The following is a 16,369-nucleotide window of genomic DNA, read 5'->3' as shown; positions in this document are numbered from 1 at the left end:
TAATGCCAGGCAACTGTCCAGTTCAATTAAGCATATACGAATAAACTCTATCCATGAATATTATTATTTTTCCATAATTTTGTTAAAGACAAGGCAAAGTTACTAAAGCCTAACAATCATCCAGTAATATGTTGTCAGTTATAAAACATCCAGATGGTTTATTTGAATGGAGTCCAGCAGTATGTAATCTGAACATGTACAAACTACTAAGCCTCCCTATAGCTGAAATAAGTATTTCAGAATATTACTTTAAGAGTAAGGTTTCATTATTTTTCTTCCTTTTTGACTGGCGTGAAAAACACTGTTTTCTTACACTAGCAGCCATAGAAATATTGTTGTATTGTGTATTAATCCTATACAAAAATTTGCTGTGTTTGTATGGCAAGATGTCAAGCAAAGGTTCCATTTGTTTGTTTTTATCATCCTTGCATATGCCCCACTGGAGTGAAATGGGAGTCTTCCCTGACACAGGAGGAGAGAGGAAAGCCCCAGTCAACAGCATTCTGGAAATCCCTTATTGCCAGCTGGAAGGAACATGGCACCTGCTCTCCATGGGATCCAGGGAGAAAATGATGGGTGACACACCTGACGAGAGGGAGACACTGAGGAAAACTGATGACAGCTAAGTGAAGCAGTATGGTATGAACTAAAACAAATAATTTTGTTTAGAGAAGACTGGAAAGCTCAATAGTGCTATTTGTGCTTCATCTCAGTTTAACTCAGTATCCAAACGTGAGGGAGGACAATAAAAATAGGAATTCCATAGATATCACAATGTGATTTTTTGACATAAATTATTTTTCTATGGACCTCATAGAGGTATGTCCAATGTGAGCAGATTATAGGAAAAAAATGCTACTTTTTAGTAAAGAACTTGGATTGTCCCTAAAATAAGTGGGAGGGAATAAATGTGAACATAGACTTACAAGGGTCAGAGGTAACTGCAGGTCCAAAATGAAAGATGAAAGATAACTGGAAGATGCATTTGCAATGCACCCTAATCATAACGAAATGAAACACCTTTTTTTTTCTGAATTCCAACCCAACTGGAGTCCATGGGACAAACCCTTCTCCTCGTCCTTAACAATGAAATTCCTCAGGGCCCAGTGGAAAGCTGGTAACCTGCCCTAGTGAGCTCTGAGTTTATATCCTGAGCATGCAAAGCCCTCATGGTGCTACTCAGTAACAGCTTGAAAAGGAAGAAAAAAACAGTATTAGCTTTCTGCTGCTTTAGTGTTTAATGCTTTGGATTCCTTGAAAAGAGTACCCACAATTATATTAACAAATGTAGGCCACTGATGTGAGAAAAAGAAGAGACTGAAATTAGTGTGTCGTTCTTTGTGCCCACATTTTTCTAGACGCACTCTTACTTGACACTTGTATTCAATTTAGTTCTGACATTTCAGCTGAGGTTTTCTTGGAATTGTGGATTAAAACTTCCCACCTAAACATCAAGGATTTTACATAAAACTGATGAATCTAAATGTCTAAGTATCAATAGAAAAATGATCCCTTCTCTTAGGTGATTAAATGTATTGTATTAATGTGTGCATAATGCAGAATCAATAAATAATGAATTACCGCTGATTGTAATTGAATGTTTTCATAATTTTATTGTCATCCATGATAAATAATCAGTATATGTGTACTGTATTAAATTAATTAGTGTGTCATTTCTATTACATACATCAGCAGTGAAGTAATGCAGGGACATCTGTTTCTAATGTTTTAAAGATGTGGTATTCCTTATTAAGTAAAAGGAAGAGTTATTGGAAGTATTTCCTGTTACTGGCAGTTATACTGGTACAGTCAAAGGGATCAAATAAAGGAACTTGCACTCTTGGCAAAGGCTGCATTTCAACCCTTAATGGCAGCAAGTAACAATGATTGGAATGAATTTTGCTTCTTTGGGATTTCAGAAAATCCTGCCTACCTTTCTAGAGAAAGTAAGAGCAGATCTCCCTAATACAGTTGGGAAGATTCTAACATGCAAAACAATTAAAGCTCTACAGAAGAACCAGGCATCCACATCCATTTCTGTATCCATTTTTCTGCCTCAGTCCTCTGTATATACAAAGGAATTCCCTGCTAGGTGCTCATTAAAAAGTCTCAGATTAAGCCTTTTTTGGCTGTGATGTTCTTATGTGGAAGTATCTGGACTATTTATTTTGTAATCTTTCTTGGAAGTCACACTAATGTGATGTCTTAGCTTTGTGCTGCTGTTCATTATGTTACCTGCAACAGAAATAGGAAATTGAGATGTTGCAAACACAGGAATCAAAAAGTGAAGGAGTAGAATAGGAGGAACAGAAAAAAATGGAAGAGAATATATAGAAAATAATCATGAAGCAAACTGTGCCCCAAGGAGGGCTGGTTTCTAAATGACTCCAGGTATTATAAATGGGGTGACCACTTGGGTGGTATGAGTAAAACCCACTGAGCAACAACAGTTAGAGATGACAAAAGAAGTCTGGGATTCTTGATTAATGCTGTCTTTTCCAAGACACACACAGTCATCCTTAACTTTTCTGTACCTTACACCATTTTTAAAAAGAGAATTGGAAAATGTAATGTTAGAGCTTACCTGACTAGAGTTTTTCATCCACAAAGCAATTTTTAATTTTAATCTTAAGTTGTTCATACTAACAATGGGCATCATGATATTTAAGCAAAATGAAAACAGTTCAGCCTTTTTTTATTCTTTCCAGCACAAGTCTCATACATTGCTTCTGACTGATCACTGACTACTTTGTACAGATTTGGGTGGCTGGTGTCTGGACCAACCATGTGTACCCATGGCTTGCCCTGGACCCAGGGAACTGTGGCTTGTTTGGGAGAGCCTGTGTGGGCAGGACTAGTGGCTGCTCACTGGAAGAGTTGCACATTTAATACTCTGTGAGCTCCAACCTCGCTCCAGCCCAGTTGAGACAGTGCTTCAAGGCTCCCTCCCTGCACTGAGCATGACTTGGAGCCTCCTCTTGGGCCAGCCCTTGACAGACAGCCCTTGAGAGAAGTTCTGCAGTTCACAGAACCTGCCCCAAGCTCCCAGCTCAAGCTTTATGTGAGGCATGAAGGATGTGACCATTTACTACAGAGCCTGAGATTAGTAAAGCACAAACATACTCCCTCAAACAAGGTCCCATCCACTTTTCCTATTCATCAAAATGTCACTTGTGTTATCACTGGAGAGATGTGACCTGCCACATTTACCACTATCACTTTCTGTCTAACAGATGTGTAAATACCTTTTCTGAAAGCCAGCAGCGCATTTGTCATACAAAAATGTGAGGGGTACTTTTAAGCTCGTTCCAATGAAATCCATGAATGCAAGATGCAGCCATTGCTAATGATCCCCCATGTTAATCTGGATTTTGCCTGAGGAGAGAGGGCAGCAAAACGACCAGGACCTTGGTGGAACAAGGCTGTTTTACATGAGATACAATCATTGTTAAGATTCAATATTGTTTGCGCCTTTTCTTCTTCAGGAAGAAAACTTAATACTATTAAACGTGTATTGAGGTTAAAACACGTTTCATAGCAATGTGCTGTGGACACAATTCCATGTACTTCAATGTTATGAGGGAGGCTAAGAATTAATTCATGCTTGTAATAATATTTTATATAAAGTGCTGAAAGTTAAATATAGTAAATATACGAAGCACCCCTTTTGTAAAATTCAGACTGCAAAACCTAAACTCAGGGAGAGACTTCATTTGCATTTGAAGGCACAGAGCAAAGTTCAGATCCAAGGGGGGAGACTTCATTTACACTTGAAACTGCAGGGCGAAGTAACTTTGTTTTTTTTTTTGAGCGAGACAAGGAGCGATCATCACTGTCTGACCAAACACCCACGCCACCTGGACTCCATCACTGGGCCGGAGGGAAAGACAAAAGGACTTCAGTAAACCCGGGAATAACTATGCAATGCAAAAGATAACACTATATCGGACGGCTGAAGAGATTTACATGGCTGGGTCTAGCCTGAGGGCACAAAAACTGTATAAAAATCTAAGCTCCAGCAGCAATTTCTGGTGAACAAGGGGAGGACTGTTTTGCCAGATAGACCGCTGGTCCGACCTTGTTTCACCAGGTGCCGAGTCCCGGGCTTGGCATCATCAATAATTGTTTTATTTTGGTGGTGGACTTTTTATTTCTTTGTAACCAAATTGACTTTAATAAATTTTTTCATATAAAACAATTCGGCTATTTCGCTTATAACAGAATTGGTGACTTTCCCGACATGATTTCCAATCTCAGAACCGGAATTCTCTCGGCATTTTGGGGGGGCGCCCCGCTGCTTTTCAGCGGCCCAAAACGATACGAGAAGCATCTCTGGGAACCAGTTGGAAATCGAGCAAATTCCGATAAAAAGCCACTACCAAAAAGAAAAGCTAGCTAGCAAAAAGGCTCTCAGGGAACTCACGAAGAACCCAGGATAGGGGTCTCTTCAGGTTGCCGCGGCAAGAATTTGCTCATAAAAATCTTAGTGCACAGAGAATCCACGAAGGAAAAAGGCACCGTAAGTACTTCGTGGTTGAGCGGTGTGACCGAGTGTGGGTGTGTATGTGTGAATGGGACGTGATTTATCACGAAGCGAAAGGGACCTGAGGACCGCATTTCCCACCTCCTGCGAGGGACTGGGTCGGGCCAAAGGGAAGCGATTGTGGAGAAACCTCAGAGCGCGCGGGGTTTTTGGTTGTGGTCACAAGTGAGCCGAAGGGAAGGAGACGTTCTTTTGAGTTCGGGAACTGGTAAACCTTCGGTGCTGGGACGGGGTTCCGTCAGGACGAGTATTCGTCAAAAATGGAAGTCAGAGAGCCGTATATCAACAGAAAGCCCCCTCAGACGGTCCCTGGCGGTGGGTGAGTATTTTGGTAAAATTATTAGAATTAGAGGTACCTGTATTATTTCCAGGTCCACATACACGTAAGTATTGGTAAAATGGGACAAAGGAAAAGCAAAATGCAAAAGAAATCTAATAGAGAGTTGAACAAGGGAATCCCGGAGATTCCCCCAGATAGTCCAATAGGGGCTAATGTTACAGCACTGGGAAGAGAACCCTAGGAGGAAGCTAAAAGGAAAGGAGACGTTCCTCTTGAGTTCGGGAGACTGGTAAGCCTTTTAGCTATGGGCTTGGTGAGAAGCCCAGGACGCAAACCGAAGTTTTTTCACTGGACGAACAGAGTCACAGCTCAGCTCGCTGGAACGGGTAAGTAGTCCAAAAAGTGGAATCCGGTTTGTGACAGTTTGGAAAAGGACCTCAGCTCTTAGCGGAAGCTAAGAAAGAATTCAGCGCGAGACCCACCACCGAAAAAGGTAAGAAAGTTTTTAATATAATGGGGCAAGGGAAAAGCAAACACCAAAGAGCCTTGTGTGTAAGGTAAAACTTTTACCCCAAATGCATACAAACCCAGGCTCTCCCCTGCTCCGAAACCCCCACTCCAAACCCGGTGGGCGAACCCCCTCCTTCCCTCCAGCTTCAGTGTCTCTGCCCAGCTGCAGCTCCCAGGAGTGCAGTCTCTGCCCATGCTCCTCCGCAGCCCCGGGGAGTCCTGTCCCCACCCAGCCCCTGTAACCTGACCCTCTCTGGCGGGCCGCTGCCACTGCCAACACAGCAGCCCCCAGGGCAGGGGGGCATCCCTTCCCGGCCCCGGCCCCTGTGTCAGTCCCGGGTGGGGAGGTTGAAAATTGAACCAATTTCAATTAAAAGTTTCCCCGTGGTAGCCAATCCCTATTCTAAACAGGATCCCGCCAGAGAATATGATTCTCCTAACCCTTTTTGGTCTGGCCCTTTAATATAAGGGGGAAGGGAAGAAATAACGCTCAGAAACAGCAATCCATGCCTCCAAAGAGGAATGGGAGAAACAGAAGGGACACCTTAAGAAAGACTGTTTAAAAAGAAAAAGATGAAGAAATGTTCAAGGAAGATAAGGGTGTCAGGGGCTCTATTTTTTAGGGTCCCACTCCATTAAAGAGCCCTTGATAACACTTAAAATGGGACCAAAAAGGAAGGAATTGATTCTGGGGCAGAAAGAAGTACTTTTCAAAAATTGCCGGCAGAATGCACTAAAAGTTACTAAGTGAATTTCTGCCAGAAGAAGGAATGAAGTTATTACAATATATTGATAATTTGTTAATAGCTGGCCGAAGGGAGGAGCAAATGAGAATATGTACAATCTCATTGTTGAATTTTCGGAAACTTAAAAGTTTCAAAATCAAAGCTACAATTTGCTGAATCAAAAGTAAAGTACCTAAGACATTGGATATCAAAAGGTAAAAACAAATTAGATCCTGAAAGGGTGGCTGGAATTATAGCTCTGCCCCCCCCCCCTCCATGGACAAAGAGGGAAATCAGGCAATTATTGGAACTATTAGGATACTGCAGACAATGGATTGAAGAATATAGTAAAAAGGTAAGGTTTCTTTAGGAGAGACTAAAATACAAATAAAGTGAAATGGACTAAAAAAGATGGATTAAAATTTAAGAGGTTAAAGGTGGCAATAATAACTGTTCCTGTGTTGAATTTGTCAGATGTAAAATGGTACTTTCAGTTGATTGTGGATTGATGTTTTAACTCAGAATTGGGCAGGGACCAAAAACACCTGTGGGATATGTCTCTAAGCTTTTAGATCCAGTGGGCAGAGGATGGCCCACTGGCTTGCAAACTATTGTGGCAGTAGCTCTGCTGGTGGAAGAAGCTAAAAAGGTAACATTTGGGGCTTCCCCAGTAGTATACTCACCACACAATGTGAGGAGCATTCTGCAGCAAAAGGCAGATAAATGGCTCACAGATGCCAGATTCCTGAAGTATAAGACTATTTTGGTGCATTTACATAGTTTAAAACTTAAAGACAACAGCTGCTCAGAACCCAGCCCAGTTTCTGTTTGAAGAGGTACTGGAGGAAACCTCCCATGATTGTGTTGAAATGGTGGAACTACAGACAAAGATACGGTCGGATTTGGAGGAAGAGGAATTAGAAGGTAGAGAAAAAATGGTTTGTGGATGGATCAGCAAGAGTGATAGATGGAAAGAGAAAGTCGGGATATGGGAACTCAAAGGAAGTAGTGGAGTCTGGCCCTTTAAGTGCTGGATGATCTGCACAGGCATGTGAACTGTATGCGGTTTTAAGGGCTTTGAAAAGATTAAAGGGGAAGAAAGGAACGATTTTCACTGATTCTCAATATGCTTATGGCATAGTGCACACTTTCAGGAAGATTTGGGAAGAGAGAGGCTTGATTAGTACAAAAGGACGAAATCTAGTCCATGAGGAATTAATCAAACAAATATTGGAAGCTGTAAGAGGACCAACAGAGATAGCTGTCATCTATGTGAAGGGACATCAAACAGGTATGCAGTTCAGAGTCAGGGGAAACAACCTAGCAGATACTGAGGCAAAAAGAGCAGCGCTGATGGTAGTAAATATCCCCGAGGTTCAGGAAGGGAGACGCTGGAATATCCCCCTTACCATCCTCAAGAAGGAGATTGAAAAATATGAAGAAATAAGGGGGTAAGCTAGAGGAAGGAAGGTGGAAATTACCTGATGGAAAGGAGAATAGAATCAAAAGAATATACCAGGAAAATTCTGAAAAGATTGAATCGGCAAACACATTGGGGAGCACAGGCTCTAACAGAACATTTTTTGAGATAATTTAAAATGTGTTGGGTAAAATGCCTTCCTCTAGCTCTCTTAAACATAACAACTATATCTCATTCAGAAACAAGATTGTCACCATTTGAAATGCTTTATGGAATGCCTTACAGACACAGAGTACTGGTTGGGCATCTTCAAATAGAGGATACCCAGATTCAGCCATATCTAATTACCATAAACAAAAATTTACAGGACCTACAGAGAAAGGGGCTCATTCCTCAAAGTGCCCCTTTGGGGTTTGCTATTCACAGAATAAATCCTGGTGATGAAGTTTTGACAGATACAGCAACCAGGACTGCAGAAAAGGGTGGACGCATGCTTCAAGAATAAAGAAGGTTGAGTCTCAAGGCACTGCCCCAAAGTGGAGTGGCTTCGCCTCCTGGAGACTTGAAAATCAGATTTCAACGCCACCGCAAATGAACAGAGGAGATCAGATAAGTTGTATAAAACCAAACTGTGATTGTTTTCCCTTTGTTTACTTTAAGTGTGTATACTGTAAGCATATTTAAGTTACCCATTGTGAAGGGGGGTGTAAACCAAGTGAATTGTGTACTAATTGTTTGGGAGAAGAGCAGAAAGAGACTAGCCGCTTTTTAGTAATTGCCACTAACTTGGGTCTACTGGAGTTAGATTCTCCAGAGTGGTATCGAATATATAAAAAGGGAATAAAAGGACAATTGGATGCAAAGGCCAAAGTGCTCGATGTTGAGTGCCGAAGGACAATCAAAGTACCTTGCTACTCAGATACAGTCAGGTTGTCCCAGTGGAGTGTCTTTAAAAGCAGGTTTGTGGCTCGGACCAACAGGACCCCAAAAACACACGCCTGCTGCCAAGAAGATGGGTTACCCCACCGCGGACTGCTACCCCGTGGGCGAAGGGAAAGGCAGAGGAGTGTTGTACTGGGGAGTCCTTGTAATCCTGAGCCTAGTCCTGAGCAAAGTAGGGGGATTCCACCCCGAGAACCCTCAGAGGCTGACCCTCATGAAGGAGTGTGAACCATGCCTGGAAGGTTACACAAAAGGGACAAATAAAAAAAACCCTGAAGTATCAACCACATTATAATTGTCCAGGGGATAGGAGAAAGGGATATTGTTTCTTTAATGGTACTCAATATAAAATTTGTGAATCAGAAAAAGGGGTGGAGTGCCATGACCCAAAGGCAATTACTAAGAGAACAGGCAGTCAAAAGCACACAGAATTCACAAATGGTAAACAGGAAAGATACCAAGTATACCTATAAGTGATCAATGTAACCACACTCTTTGGATAGGAGGGAAAAAAGAATCGATTTTCATAGCATATTTTACTGTGAACCACTTGTGTTACGGGAGTGAACAATTGGGAATGTGTAAAATAAGAGAAAAGACATATTGGGTGGGCAAGGATCTAAAATATGATGGGAAATCAGTACAGAAGGATAATCAAATAATAATCAATAATGAACGAGATTGCTCACAATTAGATAAAACATTTTACTTTTCACAAAACGGAGAAGGTATAGAGCCTGAAGTAAAAATTTATGAAATCTCTCAAGAACTAAAAAGGCAGGAGGCAGAAACTAGAAAAAGGAGAATAGAACAGGATAGACTTAAGTCATTAAGTGAACAATATGAGCAACTGGAAAGACAATATGGGGATTCGGGATCACTCATTTCCAACAGGAATTTATTTTTAGATCTTATGCAGGAGATTGCCTCCGAGTTAGGTCTAACTAATTGTTGGATTTGTGGGGGATTGAATTCCGCTGAAATGTGGCCCTGGAAAGGTGAAAATTTATCTCCAGAACAATTGTTGAAGTGGAATAAATCAGAAATTTCAAAAAGCATATTGCGGCGCGAAGGGTGGATAGTTGACCACCGGATAATTGGAACTTTTTGTATCAGCAGGGAGGGGAAAGAATTCAATGAGGTTGTAGGATATACCCCGTGTATATCCACATTAGCTGTAAATTCAGATAAACAAGAAAGAAAATGGCAACCTGAACCTCTGATGGAATACTGGGAAAAAGAAAAAACTGATCGCTGCAATTGGTCTGGGAAAATTGGTTTATGTTGGCACAAATATTCTGGAGCTAACCCTTTCCAGTCCATAGAAAACATAGCTCATTACTGGGAAACGCCAGAGATGACACATGAGGTCTGGAGATCTCCCAGTGGGATATATTGGGTCTGTGGGAAAAAGCATACAGTGAACTACCGGGGAAATGGAAAGGTTCATGCACTCTAGGTATGATCCGCCCTTCCTTCTTCACACTCCCCAGGGCCGAGGCTAATATGCTCGGAGCCCCATTATATGAGACTTTAAGTAGAGAAAAAAGAGAAATAAATACGGGCCTCCCAATGGCAAGAGGAAATCATAAATGGGGAGAGGAGGAGTGGCCAGCAGAACATATAATAGCATATTATGGCCCGGCAACCTGGGCACAAAATGGAAGTTGGGGCTATAGGACCCCAATTTACTTGCTAAATAAGCTAATCAGATTGCAAGCAGTGGTAGAGGTTGTGTCTAATCTCACCTCTGATGCATTGGAGCTGTTAGCCAAGCAACACTCCCAAATGAGAGCCTTTGTGTACCAAAACCGAATAGCATTGGATTACCTACTGGCTGAAGAGGGAGGGGTGTGTGGAAAGTTCAATGATTCTGAATGTTGTGTGGAAGTAGATGATTAGGGGGAAACAATCAAAAAAACTGGCATCAGAAATAAAAAGGGTAGCTCATGTACCGGTACAGAGATGGAATTCAATCCTCCAGACTTCTTGGTGGGACAATTTGTTTAATGGGGCATGGTGGAAAAAAACTGATTTTCTTCATACTTTGTTCTCTAGCAGGTATCATGTTCTTGCTTTGTCTCATCCCATGTTTCATTCGTCTAATACACTCTGTGGTCCAAGGCATGCAGATCGCAGCAATGCCTATGGACCCCAAATTGGCCACAGGTAAAAACAACAAAATATCAAAAATCATGAAACTAAAAGAACAGACAGAAGAAAGTGAAGTCGCAAAATATTGGCAAGATTTGAAAACCAGGTGAAGTAAACTTCCTATGAAGAGAATTACATCCCTCCACAGGAAGCCTGGGATGACTACAAGGAGAAATTTTAAAAAGAGGTTCTTAAGTGGAGCATGAATTAAATTTCTAAAAATACAAGGTGGGGGATTCTGTTATGAGGGAGGCTAAGAATTAATTCATGCTTGTAATAATATTTTATATAAAGTGCTGAAAGTTAAATATAGTAAATATACGAAGCACCCCTTTTGTAAAATTCAGACTGCAAAACCTAAACTCAGGGAGAGACTTCATTTGCATTTGAAGGCACAGAGCAAAGTTCAGATCCAAGGGGGGAGACTTCATTTACACTTGAAACTGCAGGGCGAAGTAACTTTGTTTTTTTTTTTTGAGCGAGACAAGGAGCGATCATCACTGTCTGACCAAACACCCACGCCACCTGGACTCCATCACTGGGCCGGAGGGAAAGACAAAAGGACTTCAGTAAACCCGGGAATAACTATGCAATGCAAAAGATAACACTATATCGGACGGCTGAAGAGATTTACATGGCTGGGTCTAGCCTGAGGGCACAAAAACTGTATAAAAATCTAAGCTCCAGCAGCAATTTCTGGTGAACAAGGGGAGGACTGTTTTGCCAGATAGACCGCTGGTCCGACCTTGTTTCACCAGGTGCCGAGTCCCGGGCTTGGCATCATCAATAATTGTTTTATTTTGGTGGTGGACTTTTTATTTCTTTGTAACCAAATTGACTTTAATAAATTTTTTCATATAAAACAATTCGGCTATTTCGCTTATAACATTCAATATATTCAGTAAGTCATCAGACTCAAAGGCTTGTTACTATTTTCAGAGGAACAAGATTACCCTCATCTCTCTGCTTTTTTAGATCAGTTAAAGAAAGCAAAACTTTTCCTGCACTATCTGTCTGAGCATCTCGGCCCTAATCTGAAGGCACCACCATCTAGTGGGATAAAAAGGTATTTAATTTTCTTTACTTTTTCTGGTATTTTTAAACATGGGCCTCACATTCTACTTCAAGTAGCAAAAAAAAATTTCTGGGAATTTTTTTAATTTTTACATATAAGGCTTATGTGACCCTTCCATTCATTCTTATTTCTGTTTTAACTGCAAAGCATTTTCCAATAAAATCCTTAGGAGTAGTTTCCTTGAAAATAGGTTTTCATAAACAGAATTTTATCAGTGAGAAAACAATTTATAGCTATCCAGACTCAGTGGAAGTTTAATTGATTTACTGACTAAATATTTCCAGTATTTTTATTGAATCTACTTTGTGGAAATCCAATTGGCAGAATGTCATAGGTTGAAACAGTATCGCTCTGCTAGGACCTTGGAATTCTCTGGAAAGGATAGGGACCTGTGGGGAGCAGGTTTTGGATTGACATGCAGTTCTGCCCACTCAGAAAACAGAAGGCGACTTTTGCTAATACCCATAGAAAAGCTGAAGCTGAGTTGGAGACTTCCTCTTTCTCCCCCATCCGACAAGAAGGTAACACTTGGGCTGGCTGAGGAGAGCCCGGCTTAGGCCCTGGCTGCCCCTCCCAGGGTGGCTGGGGCCCAGCTGGGCCTCCAGGAGCCGCTGCCCGCAGAGGAGGCAGGGCCGGCCGTGTGTTTGGAGCCTCAGCAAGGATCAGGACTGGTTGTGGCAGTGTCGTGCCCCAGCCTTTGGCTGCCGGCACCCCTGGCCCAGGGGGAAGGATGGGAACCCACCCTCACTCTACGCTGGGCAGCAGCTCATGCCTTCGGATCAAGGGATGGAAGAGAAAGTGTCCATCAGCCTTCACCCCCACCGGCATGGCTTTGAAACATTTGCAGCTGCTGCAGCAGAGATCACCTGACCATCTCAGGCCTGGGCAAGCTTTAACTCTTTCCTGACACAGATTGAAACTTTAACTCTTCTTGGAGATGAGAAAAAAGGCCAAATTTGAGACATGCAAAGGGGACAATATGGAGACCTCAAAGTCAGTAAAGGAAGAGTGACTTTTTAAGTGATAGAGATGATGAGTTGCCTTGGTTCTAGGCTGAAAATCTCCTATGGATTTTGGTAACAGGATAATCTTTTAAATCGTGGACAATATAAATTGGGGAGATGATTTTTGGATTTGAGAAAAGGTATCTGTGATGAACTGAGTAAATATTTTTGTGACCCCATGAGAGGTTGAACAGAGAGAGATGAGAAGAAGCCCTCTGCTAGTGAAGAAGTGAGAAGACATCTCTGTTCCGTGAGTTGAAAAAGATCCTTTGTTTCTGAATCAGCTCATTTTTAAAAGGTACCACCCCAATTTGTAAAATCCATGGCCCATATGTAGTCACAGGAAAGGCTACGTGATATGGGAAGTCCCACAACTGCAGAAGTTCCCCAGGTGGGCTGCTTTTGTGTGAGTTGGAAGCCACAAGCAGACTGTTTGTCTTGTAGGAAGTTACCAAACAACAGGAGAGACTTCTCTCTCTCAAAGACTGAATGAAAGACTGTTTTAAAAGTGGTACTGACCTGGAGTTCTGAGTTTTGCCTCTTTACATTGTTTGTAGAAAATGAACAGTTTATAGTGAAAGAAAGGGTTGGTTTTAGAAATTAATTTGTGTGGGTTTTTTTTCTTTTCTTATTTTCTTCTCTCAGTGTATGTTAATAAAATCTATCTGGTTTATTTTACTTCTAAGCTGAACCTGCTTTTGCCTTTTTCTCCCAAAATCCTATCTCCCAGTTAGGAAACAAATTCGGCCAATGTAAAACCACCACACAAATGGTGCTGTATTCCAGCTGGTAGATGGGGTCTGCCACTTGGGACCCAGAGAGCCACAGCCACCCCAAAGGATGTCTCTCTAGAAACAGCTCCTTGGGGGGTCAGGCGCTCCTCAGCTGGCAGAGGGGCTTCTCAGCTGGCGGGCAGAGCAGTGATTTTTCAGCTCAGTGATTTCAGCTCTCAGTGATTTCAGCTCAGTGCTCTCAGCTCCTGCCCTTGTGAGTTGCCCCTCTTTTAGCCGTCTGTGGTGAGAGAGAGAGAGGTCTCGTATGGAATTTCCGCAGGTGGTACTTTATTGCAAAGGTACCAGCGAAAGGGTCCAGATACGAGGAACCTCTGCCGACCAGAGGAAACCCAGGGGTTTTTATGGGACACCAGGGTGGGAGGAAAAGGGTACAGAACCAATCAATTGTAACAGATCTACATAAAATCCCGAGGGGGCTTGTGGGTCTCCGGACAGGTCACTGTGGCTAGGAGGTTTGCCTTTTTGTCCTAGGGGCTCTGGGTGGAGTTGCGAAATTCTTTCTTAACTCCTCAGCTTGGCTCCCTCCAGGGCAAAGCAGCTGGGGCTCTGCCCACTCCCACAACTCCTCCTTTTATATTTAGTAAAAAAGCCTCACCAGCCGTTCTTTTAAAGCAGCGTAGGAGGCATGAAAACATAAGCAATACGATAACAATCACAATGAAAATCCATAAAACACTTTTAACCAAAGAGGCCACCCACCCTGTCAATCCCCATTGTCCAAAGAGGTTGTTGATCCAGTCCAGAGACTTTACTGTTTTTATGTCTTTTACTAATCCTTCTAGTTTCTGTATGTTCGCATGGATGGATGTTGAGTGTGAAGAAAGGTTGAAACAGCACATTCCTTCAAAGTCCTGGCATCCGTGTCCATTGACAAGCAGCAGATAATCAATCGCTGCGCGGTTTTGTAGGGTTGCTTGTCTGGTAGTCTCCTCATCCTTTAAAAGATCGCTTAAGGCAGCAGAAGTGGCATTGGCTTGCTTACTGAGCCAGCACCCCAGGTGATCTATATCACCAAGGGCTTTAAGCGCAGCTAACCAAGGGGTGAACACAGAAACTGCAACTCGCTCTACCCAGTGTATGTTGTAAATATGACTGTCACAGTTTGCATCATACTCTGAAAAGGACCTCTTTTGGCATGTGGATACCTTTGCTTTCCTCCAGTTATGTAGTAGTGTAATATTTGGAGTGAGAGTAGAAAGCTTTCCAAGGCTACAGGGGCCCCCTTGGAGGCGTGAGGGAATCCCAGCCTAAACTCTGTCACCACAGATAAAAAACTTCCCTTTGGGTAGCACTTTGGGGTGGAGAGTGGACATAGAAAGCATGTGACTGGTATAGTTGCACCAATCATGGTTATTGTAAGCTTTATTAATTGGTGATATGTCTCTTCTGTAAGTGTTTTTTGCCTGGTCAATTCCTGGCCAGTGTTGATTTTTGTGTCTGAAATAGAATTTGATACAATATGTTGCCTTAGAGGACCCCAGCAGGTTTAATTCTTGGGGTTCATCTTTGGCATCTGGCAGAATTTTGGTCCACTCATCCCAAGTATCTACTGGGTTGGGTCCCTTACCTGTGGTGCGGAGGATTTCTGAGTTAGTGATGGGCCAGTCATCTGCTACAAAGGGAATTCCTACCACACATGTGGAAAGTGGGTTATCTACGCTTCCCATAGACAGGCACAGATTGTCTTGTTGGAGTGTTTTTGTTAGGGTTACCCAAACGTTGTGGCTAGGCTGTGGGACGACCCAGCTGCAGGCATGAGGCAAGGTGGAGAGCATCCAGGCAGCGATGAGGACGGCATCAGCGCAGATAGATTTCATCTTTGAAACAGGGATGGGGCTTCTGAGAGGGAATATAAGCAAGAGCGATTAGCTTTGTGGTGAGAGGGGGAGGGAGGTTTGGCAGGGGTTGAGGGAGGGGAATAATTTGGGGTGAAAAAAGGGGTGTTAAACACATAAACTGAGGATCAACTTTTGGTCAGACTATTTCTGGCCTATGGCTTGGGGTTTTTTTCTGGGCATCTTGCTCGGCTCTGTCTCGTCTGCTGTCGGGTGACGGGACGGTTTCTTTTCTGGTCTGGGGTCATCCGGCGACGTCTCCTTCTCCAAGCCGAGCTGGTCTGGTTCTGAGGAAGTCTTGTGATTGACTCGGGAGGGTTTTTGTCTGTGCTTGTGGGAGCATTATTAGCAGGGCTCAGGTATGGTTTAATGTTCTTTCCTGGAAACCATTTTGGGCCAGATGGCAGTTGGACACAGGCATAGCCTCTCCCCCAGGTAATCAATTTGAAAGGGCCCGAGATCTGGTGTGTTTCAGGATCCTTTACCAGCACTGGTGGTTTTTCTGTAAGCTTAGCTTGGGATGAATTTGAGAAGTGGCGGAGTATCGGAGGGTCAGGCTCTGATGATGTACAGTTTAGGAAGTTGATGACATAGAGAGCCTTACAGAGTCTTTCCACGGGCGACAGAATTTCTGTGTCTCTCCGCTGCTGGTGGAGGATTCTTTTGAGGGTTTGGTGAGTCCTTTCAATGATGGCTTGCCCTGTGGGGTTGCTGGGTATACCTCTCTTGTGTCTTACCCCCCATTGATTGAAGAAATCTTTCAGCTTTCGGGAGGCATAGGCTGGGCCATTATCTGTCTTGATTTCTTTGGGGACTCCCAGGGTGGAGAATGCCAAGAGAAAGTGATGGTGTGGGTGGCATTTTCTCCCGCATGAGCCGATGCAAACACTGCTCCAGAAAATGTGTCAACTGACACATGCACATATTTGGATCTCCCAAAGGATGGGAAGTGGGTCACATCAGTTTGCCACAGTTGGCCGCTGTTCAGTCCACGGGGATTAACTCCAGTACCCATAGATGGTATTTGGTAGTTTTGGCAGTTTGGGCACATTGTGACGATGGCTTTTGCTTGATCTTTCGAGAGCTT

This window comes from Sylvia atricapilla, chromosome W, assembly GCF_009819655.1.
Source record: "Sylvia atricapilla isolate bSylAtr1 chromosome W, bSylAtr1.pri, whole genome shotgun sequence".
Classification (NCBI taxonomy): Eukaryota; Metazoa; Chordata; class Aves; order Passeriformes; family Sylviidae; genus Sylvia; species Sylvia atricapilla.
This window is presented reverse-complemented; position numbering follows the sequence as displayed.